At 33.9% G+C, this 13,805-nt stretch overlaps 1 protein-coding gene across 1 annotated transcript in view; it reads left to right on the forward strand.

The window, feature by feature from the left end:
* Positions 1–4,099: 4,099 nt before the first annotated feature.
* The window catches only part of LOC118263979 (extracellular serine/threonine protein CG31145), a 111,990-nt gene continuing 102,284 nt past the window's right edge, over positions 4,100–13,805 (forward strand). Inside the window, exon 1 of the mRNA XM_050704829.1 lies at positions 4,100–4,376. The gene's annotated coding sequence lies outside the window, so the exon portion shown is untranslated. The remainder of the gene's footprint in view (positions 4,377–13,805) is intronic.

The raw sequence follows: 13,805 nt of genomic DNA on the forward strand, positions 1-13,805 counted from the left end.
TTATGAAATTCATTAAAAATACAATAAGTATGCGTTATTTTGTAATAGTCAACGAACTTCGTGTTAATAAATATTTTACAATAGATGGCGCTGATATTAAATTTGAGTTACAGTGCTACCAACACAAAATGATTCATTCGATTTGGAAGTGTTCAGTAGAAAAATAACGTTCAGAATTATTAGCGTTATCCAAAAAGTATTCTAATATTTTTTTTCTTGTATTACAATAATTAGAGTGGGCGATTTTTCAGATAAAGACTTAAAAAAGGATAAATATTGAGTAAATACCGAAAAATACATGCATATGATAATACTGAATTGTAATTATTAAAATATGTGAACGTTTTATAAATTCTGTCAGAATTATTTTGAAAATACGTGCAAGTATTAATGAAAACCTTATCTTTTGATTATTTGCACACATTGACGTCCGGAATTAACCGACAGATTAGAATGAAACATTTTTTCTTATATAGATAATAAATAGGTCTGGCCGCCTAAGCAATACAACATTTTAAGTTCAGTCTATTTAAAAAAAAAACAATTAAAAATATGGAAAAGAACTGCCTGATGTAAATATTCTATGTGGACGAAGTTGCAGACAGAAGTTTGCTATTTATGAGTATTTACCTGGTTTAGGTTTACGTCTAACTTTGTGGGAGCGGGTTCGAAGTTTAAAATAATTAATAATACTCAAATCAAAACTTATTTCTGCGTGATAATAAGGTGCTTCGTGTCACAACTAAACGGTTATAATTTTATTTAAAAAATCTCAATCCTAATGTTATTTTATTACGGTTTGAATATAACAAGTGTGAGACAATTTTATCACGACTTCTACATGTATAACACAATCAAATAGACCATGATGTCTGCCCATGGGCATGAAACCTCTCAAAAGTACCTAGTCACGAATTCACGATCTTATAGTCACTTGAAGTTAAAAATGAGTATGTTATTATCAAAATCAAGGCAAAATTAAACTATAGTTTTCGTAACTCTTATTACATTAAGTTAGGGTACGCGACGCAGTAGGTATGCTTTGCGGTCACTACGCGACATGCTACGCTATGGTGCGATACGCACTATGCTACGCGACATGCTACGCTAGGCTCCACTACGCAGTATGCTACGCTAGGTTCCGCTACGCAGTATGCTAACCGACATGCTACGCTAGCGTGCGGTACGCAACGATCAGCTCGGCCAGTAGACTCGTTGGCCTTTTAGAGCTAAGCAAGCAGGCTAATCTGTGCACAGCACACGTAGCTGTAACAAAATTAGTAAGTAAGTAGTACCTATCCATTTCGATATAATTGTTTTTATTTTTGTAAGTATAATCCGAAATTACATTATTGTCAGCCTATTGGCGTATATTAAGCATAAAATGATGATGTAGTTTAGAATAATGCATATGTACATATTATATTTAGGTAAGTAATTTTAAATAAGTTCGTTGAATCTATCCGATTTTCACATGACATTACCGAATGACGACAAAACTACGTCACGCTTATTCAACCAGTTTTTCAGCATGTATGTTGTGAGTCCTATGTAATAGGAAGTAAGCATATTGCCATGCGTCATCAACGAGGTATTAGTAAATATCTAAATACGTAATAGTATAAATGTAACTTAGATACAATACATGATAATTTCTTTTTTTTTAAGAATAAATAATGCACATTAGGCAATAAAACACTGAAGGATGAACTCTACGGAGAAGTATATAAGTACCTAAAATAAATAAATAGGTTCTTACCTAAATACTTGCCTGATATTATTGTTTTTTAATTAATGTTGAAATACCAAGAGGCGTTATAGTATCTTTATTTTGGGCTGGTAATAATTTATTTTATAGGTATCTAACTTGTTGTTAAACCGATAAAAATAAATGCAACAGGTGAACTTTACCAAGTTATAAACAGCACATAGGGCTATACATAAAAACTATTTATCTGTTAAGAAATGTGTTTTTTGATATGTAAAGCCAAAAAAATTACGATAAATGACTAGAATTGGGGCGATTATGTACAAAACATGGCAAGTTTGATGATTTTTTTATACACATTGGATTGGATTTACATAATATTTCGAAAAAGATAAACAAAAGTAAAAATCAAACGCCCCTGAGGGGTCGATGGCCACAACCGGGTCACTTGCCCTACATCTTGTACCAGACCAATCGATCGATCGTCGATCGACGTATCGATCGATGGTAGAATGGAATAGTCGACGTCGATCGATAGTTTCCACCAGACCAATCGATCGATCGTCGATTGACGGTATCGATCGATGGTAGAATGGAATAGTCGACGTCGATCGATAGTTTCCACCAGACCAATCGATCGATCGTCGATCGACGGCATCGATCGATGGTAGAATGGAATATAATGCTTGATCAAACGCGCCGCGCTCCGACTGTTCCCCCCCCCCGCCCGCGTCCTCTTGTGAATACATTTCGAAAGAAACTGATGGAATATTGCATGCCGGGGTTAATCGATCTACGTCGACCGATGCCAGTAGTCGAACAGTATCTGTCGATCAATTAAAGTTACCAGACCAACGTCATCATAAGGGCCCCCAAACATGGGTTCGCTGTTATAGCATCGGTAAGTACCCTCTTTGAGGCTTTTGAGACAGAGCCGGAAAAATCATTGGGTGATTTTCCGCCCCCTAAAAAAAGGGTGCACCCAAACAAATTTTTATACGGGACCAAGACACGCTACGCCTCTGGTACAAGTATGTAGTGATAAAATGGGATAGGTTCTCATTTTCCACACGTATTATTATTAATTATTGTCTAATAGGTCTTAAATTACAGATTCTATATCAAGAACATTTAAACAATGCATGCATATGTTACATTTTCTCCTGATTTGGGAATTGATTACAAAATTATTTCTTCGTCAGATGCGTGCTATGTTGTACCTACCACTTAAAATATGCAAACTGTAGCTGATAACATCTAGTAAATATGTATTTCCTTTCTCGTTAAATAGAAATCTTTAAATTATACTCAATAAAACACAATGTACTTATTAAAATTGCTTATCATAACACAAGATTTATTGGACACAATATCGTTAAAACTAAAGTTATTATGCATCAATAAAACCGTATACATAACAATTTTTTGGAACACTATTATATAAGACATGCTATATTAATCTATTACAGAACTTTACAGCAATTTATAAACTCCGAATAAGTATATTCAGAAAATACCTATAAATTGTAGATACTTTTTGCCAAAATTAATTTTAATTTGATCTTAAATCAATGCGCATCACGCATGTGCCGTTGGGCAATATAAACTACTTACCTACCTAGTTATCAAAGAACAATACATATAACTTCATATAAGTTAATTAAAAATAATTATAAGTTACTTACCGCCGTACTTAGTCATTTAATGATTAGGTACTTGACCCAATCCTTATCAATTGTTTTCGAAACAAAATCATTGCTAAGGAATAGTTTAAGTAATCATTAAATGTCTGTGGGTACGGCAGATAATTACTAAGTTCTAGGTATCACTTAGGTCTCTTGTGTCTTCCTCTACAATAATTAATTATTCAAAAATATGCCTTATAATCATTTAATTTTATTTTTATGCACTAGGAGACTATGCGATTAATGATAGGTATCTAAGAAAACATAATATACCAAAGAATAATCTTCATTTTTTATTCTCGACTACTATAAACATATCATTTGTTTTAAATAACAATAAGAACAACTGTTTTATAATAATTTACTTTTAATTTACTTACGTAGAAGCGCAATTATTCAAGGAATTCAACCAAATAGGTCACAAGTTCAATACGATTGAATAATAATGCTAAGCCAAGACAATAAGGGTTATTTTTCTATCACACTCCCCGCATCACTTATGTACCTTTTATTTACTATTTTGTCTCCAATAGGAACGGATTTAGGACTTCCGTGGGCGCTTACAATAAATTACAAGTTTTAAACCTTGTACAGTAGAACATTACGTAGGAAATCCTGGAGCAAGGATCTGGTAGCCCCTCGGTAGGTCTGTGTGAATACGTCTACGTTGAACGTAGTGGTATACGTCGGAACGAAGCAAAATACGTTTTTACTCAGTAATAACAGCGAAGCTACACGGACCGCGCGCCTTTCCTCTCGCGTGCCGCGTAAACGTTTACGTTAACTTAGAAAAACTTTTAAAAAATCGTATCTCGTTAAATAATACGAACTGTACGGTGGAAGTGTTGTATAAAAATATATTAAGGACCTCTTAACGTTTGGACAAACTGTTATCAGTCAACTTAATACGATAATTCACTCAGCTGTCATTTGTTTTGATTAGGAAACGTGAGTGTGCGTTGCCGGCCGGTGATCCATTGCAGGTATGTACACTGTTAAATTATGTGTAGTTCAGAAAAAAATGTCTTTAGTGATCCAAGTAACACACGCTTCAATGAAAGTGTCGATGATTACATTTGAACAGCTAGATTTCTTTGAAATTAGGTACGCAATCAAGTCAGGCGTTAAGTCAAGGAAGCTATTGCGGCTTCAAACCACAGAATAAAATTATTCAAACAACGTAATTTCATTAATTTATGTACTTATTTTCTTATATAGTTAATTTTACAGTTTTAAAGTGATTATATCTTAAACTACTTATCCTAGTAAACATTAAAAAATAATTGTAGGTTTCATCCATTTTAGAACAATAACAACATATAAATAAACCTTGAAAAAGCGAGCACATTTTTATACGGAAGAAATGAAAAGTACCAAGTTATATTCACATATAATTGAATTAAATTACACTATGAAATAATTGCGGATGGCTAAATTGAATGTTGTTGTGCCGATAAAATAAACAATGGCCGTAAATAATTCAGACTGGTTCTTTGTAATCCATTTAAATTATTAATTTATAAATTGAATGCTTTATTATTTGACTTTTACTCGAAATTAGTTAAAAATACGATGTTGAATTAATAAATATGACGACAAACCCTATGGTTCATAACATTTAAAAATAAATAGAATTAGTCAAAAGTATCTATTTACATGTGTTAAGAAATTCTTTGCAAACGCATTAAAGTTTAGACGAGGTCGGTGGCCGGGTCGCATTCCCACAATTATTTTAAATAAATAGTTACTGAATCTTTGCAGGCAGGCTTTTTAATCGGTAGTCACGTCGGGTTACTTAAATTGCAATAACAATACACAATTACAGTTCAAAATCTAATTAATATTATCAAATCCAATAACAAACAAGTTTAATTAGATACCTGTGCTTGTTAAAACAATAATTAGCAGGTAGGTACGTGATAATAAACAGTTACTAGGTATTGCAGTATTTTAACGAACCCGATTTTTCCTTGTCACGACTCCCGCGCAAAACATAGGCATGACATGACCTTCTTACAGCCAATTACTATTCCGATATCTTTCGATCGATCCCGATTTATACAGGTAATGTCAAAAATCGGTCTCGATTTGAACCAGAATAGTTGCTGATAACTTATCACAAAAGGGATGAAAGTTGACGAGTTTATTTGGAAACTTAATTGTGTTCATTATTGGTATTAAGTAAATAACAATACTTACTTAGAAATGTATCTATGTACTTATGAAGATAACTCGTAATTAAAATTATTTAGTTATTTATTTATCAACACATATATGGTAAGATTAATATTAGTTATCAATAAGATGCACAATGTATTCTTAGTTACATATTTCTGTCTCTGCGTAACCTATATTTCATTAATTAAGGTGAGTAATGTTTAATAATACAATTAATTAATGAACTAGCGGGAAATAACAAAGCGAATATCATGCGTGATAATAATATTAATCATTAAATTAACCATATTTTACAATACTCCTGCAACAACCGGGGATTGTCCTTGGGTGCACTTCCATAGTGCATACAGGGATAATTGCCGGCTGATGTCCCATTTCACTTAGATTACAAATGTTCAACGGGCCTCTGTGACGGCTCCTCATACGCTTTCCAAAGGACCTTCTGGTGCCGTAAATGGAAACGAATAAACATTAGAATCACTAGTACATTCAGTAATTTATGTTGGAAGATGGTAAAGGTCTAGAGGACGACCAAAGAATAGATGAATAGATTGTCAGAAGAATAATATGAAAGAGGAAGGAGTCCGGCTCCGGGTCTTCTTATAGACTCCTCTACAGCCCACACGGTGCACATTACATCCTATCCCTTGTGAGTACTGCGTCTCCCTTGAGCTCCTTAAAAAGCTAGGTTTAAAATAACCATAAATAGTACGGAAAAAGAAACGCCTACCGATTATACCACTTATCAAAGAGAACGAGAACGAACGTTACCTAATGTGGTGTTATTTACAACTTTTCTATTGTTTTCCAAACATACATTTTACACTGTAAAAGTTGGTACTGTTCCGTACCTAATTATAGAAAGACGGAATTTATGTAATGCAGTATTTCTATTCACGGAAAACTCTTTTTTAAGAGGGGAAAATCATCCATTTCTTTCTCCCGCCTTGGGCGAGACGAGAGGGAGTGTCAGACTCTTACTGACTAAAAACTACACTGATCAGGCATCAGCCATACTGAGCCCCATCTGTGGTGGTCTGATGGTAAGTTTGTAAAATCCACAATTAGCAATGCAATTTAAAATGATACAAAACGTTGTTAAAAGTAAAAAACGTCAGTTGCTTTAACACAAAATACCATTTTTTTTATTTAACCTTGCAAAACCTGTTAAGCAATGAATAGTGAAAAGGGATCATTAGGGCAAAAGTTTTAAAAATAGGATTTTAGTTCGCCATTCCATTTATTTAGGTATTTTTGAAAGTGAATAACATTATTATAATAAACTGCTTAATAACATTTAGATGGAGTACCTATATCTATTCAGAGATGACGTTCACCGCACCTTGTACAAAACTGTCGTAATCGGCGACTTTTAGTCGGTCTACATTCTCTAAAACACGCATCTTTCAACTTTAGAAGGCATGTCGAATCGTTAAGACCTGCTTAAATGTTAAAGTTAGGTATATCAGTTACAAAATAGTCTTCCAAATGCTTTGATTTGTTGTACACATTCATAGTGCTAATGGTATCTACTACTGTTTTTATTTACATTTGCCGTTTTATGTAAAGTTATTGAACACGAACTGAATCATATCAAAGAAACTAAACTATATAAAAGTAAACTCAATTGACATAGTAACAAAGTCAATTTACGAAATACGTCAATTTCAATACGGACATTAAATCTTTTTTGTTTCATCTAAATAACTTTTATAATTTTAACTATAAAAAAACTGCTTTCAATGTAAGGTAATTTGTATATAAATACATAGATTGCGTGTGGGTAAGCTAATAACGGGTGGCGATTCAAATTGCAAAATAATGTAGCTCAAATAACCTGTTCAAACCTAATACCCATGTAGACACTGGTTTTATAATAATATCTGAATGCAATGTCCAGTTGACAAGACAACTAATACATTGTAGACAAGTACTGGTACTAATATTAATTAGTAGGTACGTATGTTTGTATATTTATGTAGCAACTAGAAACAACTGAACAACGGCTGAGTTTGTTTCAGCATTTCTTCTCAGAGTAGTCCGTTAGGAAATGCTGACCTCGTCTAGATTTTTTTCTATATAATAATTTTTGAAGTGTAAATGTTACAAAAAAATAAATAATAATTTCATTCCATCTCAACTCCATCTTGATTGTTACCTGGATTGGGCAAATTAGATACTTATCAAGTTATTTTTAATGCAAATGCTAAATGGAAATGAGCACACGGATCACCCGATGGTAAACGATCAGTGCCGTCCATGGATACCACAGGTGCGTTGTCAGCCTTTTTAAAATTAATACGCTCTTTTCTTGAAGGTTTGAAGGTCGTCTAGCTTCGGAAATATCGTTTTAGGTTTAATATAGTGCTCTAACACTATAAAAATTATTGTCCAGTTAGATACTTTCTCAAATACAACCAAATATGTAAAGAAGCATTTATTTAAACATTTTGTTATGGCTTGCTCCCATATATGGACTATATCGTGATAGTCTTTCACTTTCTGGAGAAACTGATTTCTTGAAGTGTTTCAACATTTATTCCTTTATAGAGTTATTACATACTTACATATACCGTAGTATTTCTCCTGCCCTTTTTTTAACTAGTTTAAACTTTAAATCAGCTGATTTGAAGTGATCATCTGCCTTCGGAAGTCCGCAAAGAGTGACCAATGTTCACCTTATTTACCAAACATGCCATCAAATAGTAACTTTCAGCTTATGTACCGACAGATTAACTTATTAACTGAAGCACAGGAATAAAACAACATCTAATTTCCCGACTAAGGGTTATAAATGACAGCCTGGAAATTAGTGTATTTGAATATAGAGATCCAATATTTTTCCTCTTCACATTTTTATTCTTGACATCAAAATCAAATCCTGGCCAATTGTTGCGCCAGCCTGCATAATTATGTATTATTAAAATGTAATTTCGGAACATTTACAGGTCAGTTCCTAAGATAAAGTTTCGGAAACTCTCGTTTCTTTTGTCGGAAAAAAAAGATATTTCAAGTGATCGCTTTATTAATTCGTTTATTGCTAATCAATTGCGATGGTGTTACATAAACAACAACGGTAAATTTTCAATGACATTTTGCTAAATGTAAATGAATGAATCAACTTAAATTTTATTACACTTTCTATTTCAAAGTTACATTTTAGGTTTTTGACATAGCTGAAGCAATACTAGAAATTCCAATTTAAGTATTTGTAAAAAAACAATAATCAGTGCTTTATTGAAATCAAATTTCGAAGTCTTGAGAGAAATTTGGAAAATTCCTCACGGGAGAAGACTGGTCGAAAGCTAGTACATTACTATAGATACTCCTTTTTCAGGCCACTTGTTGCTAAGTGCAGGACGTTTCTTCTAGATAAAGAAACATACATTTCCATTTCGAAATCCAAATCGAACAAAAATAAAGGCTCACTGTCCGTAATTTGTAGATATACGCATAGCGCATAGAGTAGGTATCTATACTTTTTGTAGTCGAAGCAACATGCTGAGGCAATGTGACGACTTAGACATACTTGTGTACACCTTTTTTATTGAGTAACGATAATAACTAAGCAATAAGACTTTTTGTAATCCGTTGTTACCGATTAGCATTAAAAAGTTTAATACCGGTCCAATTACAGTCCTTTTTTGTGCAGTCATTGCTTGTCATATAGTATTGTAGTAATAATCACGGTGATAATAATATTAATTGGTTTCTAGTAGTAAATCATTTCTCTTCCAATATCGGGTTATTACACCATCGTATATTTCTTACTGGACACCGCGGGAGATCTAAAACGATCGCTATAAATTATATCAAGTCAGAAATTTCGAAGGCTAAAGGCTAAAGAATTTCCTGGCTAGAAAGCTAGTACCTAAGCGTAGGAAAATAGTGCAGCGACAGAAACTGCAGATCTAAACGGAGATTGTTGAATGCCTTAACGTTATAAATTCATTTATTTAACTAATATGTACATTTGTGGTTGGATTAAATCAGATCTGATCATTTATTTTTTTAGGGAGGAAAAATCCAATGACTTCTCCCGCCTCGGGCGAGGCGAGATACTCCCGTGTCGGACTCTTACTGACTAAAAACCACCCCGTTTCTACTCCTGCTTTTCGAGCCCCGGAAAACCCACTAGGTAGTCCACAGCTCCGGAAGAAGTCCGCTGCTCCGGATCATCAACTCGCTTTAGCCGACTTGAAAATAGGACTCAATCATTGTGTAGTCGTTGCAACCATTCCATCATATTTAAACGTAGAAACTAAAATAGGTAGTTATCATTCATGTATTATTCGTCCGACTTAAAACAAACTGTTTCTAAGGAATAATTGGCTCACTACAATGTAGGTTTAAATTCACCATCCATACTATAGAGCATAATAAACAATTTGAAAATTCAAATTAGTCACACATTATAACATTACATTTACGTAATGTGGCGTGATATTAATACATATAAAATATCTAATAAGAAATGCCTGAAATCTGCAAATAACATACTAACTATAATTGCATTTCAATAAAGCATATAGGTACCAACTTGACATAAAATTAATACATAGTGGAAACTATAACCATTATTGATTAAGATTTTTCCATCGAAATGAATTAAAAATTCATTAAAGCGTTGCAATTTCATCGACCGACTATTCTGACGTATATTGCCGTAAGAATAATTGATTTTAGTTTATAAGCTAGCTTGGTTTGTTTCAGTAATGCCATTGCGTAACCAAAAGCATATAGCTGGTTACAATGGCACCCTGATGCAGGTATAAACATGCTTTCTGTTTACAAATCTTTGCATTACTACCAATTTCATGATCGTTCGAAACATTTTGATTGTTCTAATTATTGAGAATTTATTTCTCTATTTTCTTAGTTTTCATCTCATCTTGACAACCATCTTAAACAACCTCAGATTGTTTCTCGCTTCCATTTCCTTGCACAGTTTCAACTGTAAATAATTTTACATGGAATTGCTCAGTAATGAGTTCGATGTCAGTTTCTTATGATTGATCGCATTTGTGAGCATGAAACATACTTGTGCGTAGTTTTAAACTACACTGGTGCTCGATAGCTGAGAAAATAATCAGAGTTGTAAAGTTACACTTTGTAATTGTTTAATGCTAAGACGTAATCATGTAACGTTGTAAGTGTTATATGTAACTGCTGTAAAATAGTGACTGTAGTTAATAGACTGCCTCGTTGGTCGAGTGGTCGCAAGTGCGACTGCCGAACAAGGGGTCTCGGGTTCGATTCCCGGGTCGGGCAATGTATTACTGGGCTTTTTTCGGATTTTCGAAAAATTTCTCAGTGGTAGCACGGAGTCTGGAATTGTGTCCAGGATATGGCAATAGGCTCACCCCCTATTACATGGGACTTTAACACAAAATGGTGAAAAGTGGGTGTACATTGAATAGCGGCATTACGTGCCGTAATGTGCACCTCTGCCTACCCCTTCGGGGATAAAAGGCGTGACGTTGTGTGTGTGTGTGTGTGTGTAGTTAATAGAATTTTCATTGAAAAAGAAACTATGTAAATTTTTCCATGTGGTCTTGGGAAACTTGCCAGTTAGAAAGCCTTACAAATGGGTATGTATTTCCATTAATTGCACACAAGCTTTTCCAGTGCAACGTGACAAAACAAATGAATCCCTCATCGCTCTGTGTACCTAGCCTGTATGTATCATTAACTTTGTTTCTGCATAATGACAAAGCAGTAATAATGGGGTTGCGTATCAAACTGACTATTTTTTTCATGTTCCATTTCCGACGAGAAAATTGTGGTGTCTATGGTGCAATTAGACCTCCTTGGTTGTTGACTGTTTAGTATCGGATGACATGCTACATCGAGGAGGAGAAATGGGGTCTAATTAGCTAGTTCGCTCGAACATTACGACAATTTTGTAGTTAAGTTAGGTTGGTACCTAGTTTTAACAGGGTACACAGGGTATTAATTTTATTTTTTATGTTTATACAAGGTAAGCTTGACACTATTATACGCTTGAGGCCACGTTGACGCTTAATTACACTTGATCATTGGCGCTCAGCTGCCGGATGTGGGTGTATTTGACGCAACGTTCAATTTAGCTAGCTCAATGTTAAACAAGGCTAGGGACAGATTTTTCCAGTCTTTGATTTTATCGCTCGTGTCGTTCTAGTTTTTGTTGAACTCGATTACATTCTCCATTTGTACGTACTGCACAGTTTTATAATCATTTGTAATGATCTAGTTGTGTTCTTCCGAAGCATCACTAATAGTCTAGATAACTACTTTTTATTTCAATGTCCGTCTTGTACAATATTTTCAAACATTAGAGACGTATTTGAAATTTCGCGTGACGTCATTTCTAGGCACATATTTTACGTATAAATGACGTGCTTACTCCTACTCCAACTCTTTGATTCGTTTTATCTTATATGACAAAATAAAAAAATACTAATACTTTTTCATTACCTTCCTGATGGACTAAATAGATTGAAGATATAGGGAAGCAAGTAGGTACTGTAAATATTCTTCAAGCATTTTACACTTAGGTCTAAATGCATAAAGTTCACAAATGTTTGAAATTATCTTGGCAATGAAATGTTGAACGGAGAAGATATCGTGTTCGAATCAACAGTTCATGTTACTCATTGATTGGCTCGACATCACCGTCATCAATGTTTAATGGCGTCTCATTACGAGTGTGCTACGAGCTGAGTAAACGACGGCCCGTTCCTATATTTTACTGACCAGTAAAAGAAATCATGGGTTCTTTGAGTTTTTTTTAAATATGTAACTATAAGTACTGTTTCATTAGTGATCAAAGTTTTGGACTAGGTTAGGTCAGAAAGTCTTATTAGGCTGTTGGATCTGATTTTGGAATACAAGATCTTAGTAAAAAATTTAGTCTGGTAATAGTGATGTAGCTAGTCTAGTTAGGCTGTAAAACCAAGTTAATTTTGACTGTTATAATGTTTCCAGTAAAAAGGATCAATTATAATGTTATTATATTCATTGTTGTAAATAGGTACAGTCGATTTTCCTTAATCCGAAATTCGAAGAACTCCTAAAATATTGAAATGGTTCGAAATTTGAACTTGCCTCAGAATTTAGGTGCCTTACCGCAAATTCTTCAAACATCTTTCTGTCCCTTTCTCTCTGCAACTTCGAATTAACGAGTCATTTGGTTACGTAGCAATGACTTTTTTGTTCGAATTACCGAGTGCACAAAAATGTATTGATTTAGTTCGAAATATAAAGAGATTTTCTAGGGACCTAGTGATAACTTCGAATTACCGAGAGGTTCGAATTATCGAAGGTTTGAATTATCGAGAGTCGACTATACTAGAATATTTGTGTCTTGTTGTTAAGCAATTATATTAAAATCTGTTGTTTCTACAGTGCGGTTGTTAAATAAAGGATTCTTGTTTTTTGATGCATGATCGATTTTAATCAACGTTCCATCTGGCCTGAAATGCTCTTACGTGATATGAAGACTTGTTACACTTTTTATTCATATTGCAATTTTTTAACAAATATTGTATTTTCGCTTTTTTAATCCTCGGATCTCTAGGTATATTTAGCTTCATTACGATCTTTCATTTGTTGTCACATGTCATTTCAAAACTGATTTATTAAAAAAAGCCATTTTACCGTACCGACACATTGCTAATTTGTAGATAGGTTTTATAACTATGCTGCTATTATTACGACTGCAATAACGTATGCGATTAGTCTTTAATAAGGCAGTAAAAGACTTAAATAAGGTGATAGTTTCACATCAACTTACAGCTTATAAGTGGCCACTGCTGACCAAAGTCTCTTCCCACACGGAGAAGGTTTGATTAAACCACGCTTGCTCAAGTTGGCGAATAAAATAATTAGAAATTATAAGCCCAGGTTTCGTCAATGTCTTTCCCTTAACTGTTTATCCGGTAACAGTTTATTATTTGTTAACAAGATGTGTTAATATTATTGCCAAATTAAAGGAGAGTCAGTCTAGTGTTGTGTCGGATATAAGTATATAACATAATTTAGTGAGAGGATTGATTTTGCAAATATCTGCTCACGATCACGATGTTTATTTTTAGAAACATTTCATTTAGATTTAGCAAGACTTTCTTGGCATTTAAACCTGTGTTCTAGGTTCTAAAGTTGTTGAGCAGGGTTTGTAAAAGTTGTCGAAAGCGATTACGATAGTACTTACACAATTAGCCCGCGGCCGCAGGTGTTTGTGTTAACAATGAACA

Source organism: Spodoptera frugiperda, chromosome 26, assembly GCF_023101765.2.
Source record: "Spodoptera frugiperda isolate SF20-4 chromosome 26, AGI-APGP_CSIRO_Sfru_2.0, whole genome shotgun sequence".
Taxonomy (NCBI): Eukaryota; Metazoa; Arthropoda; class Insecta; order Lepidoptera; family Noctuidae; genus Spodoptera; species Spodoptera frugiperda.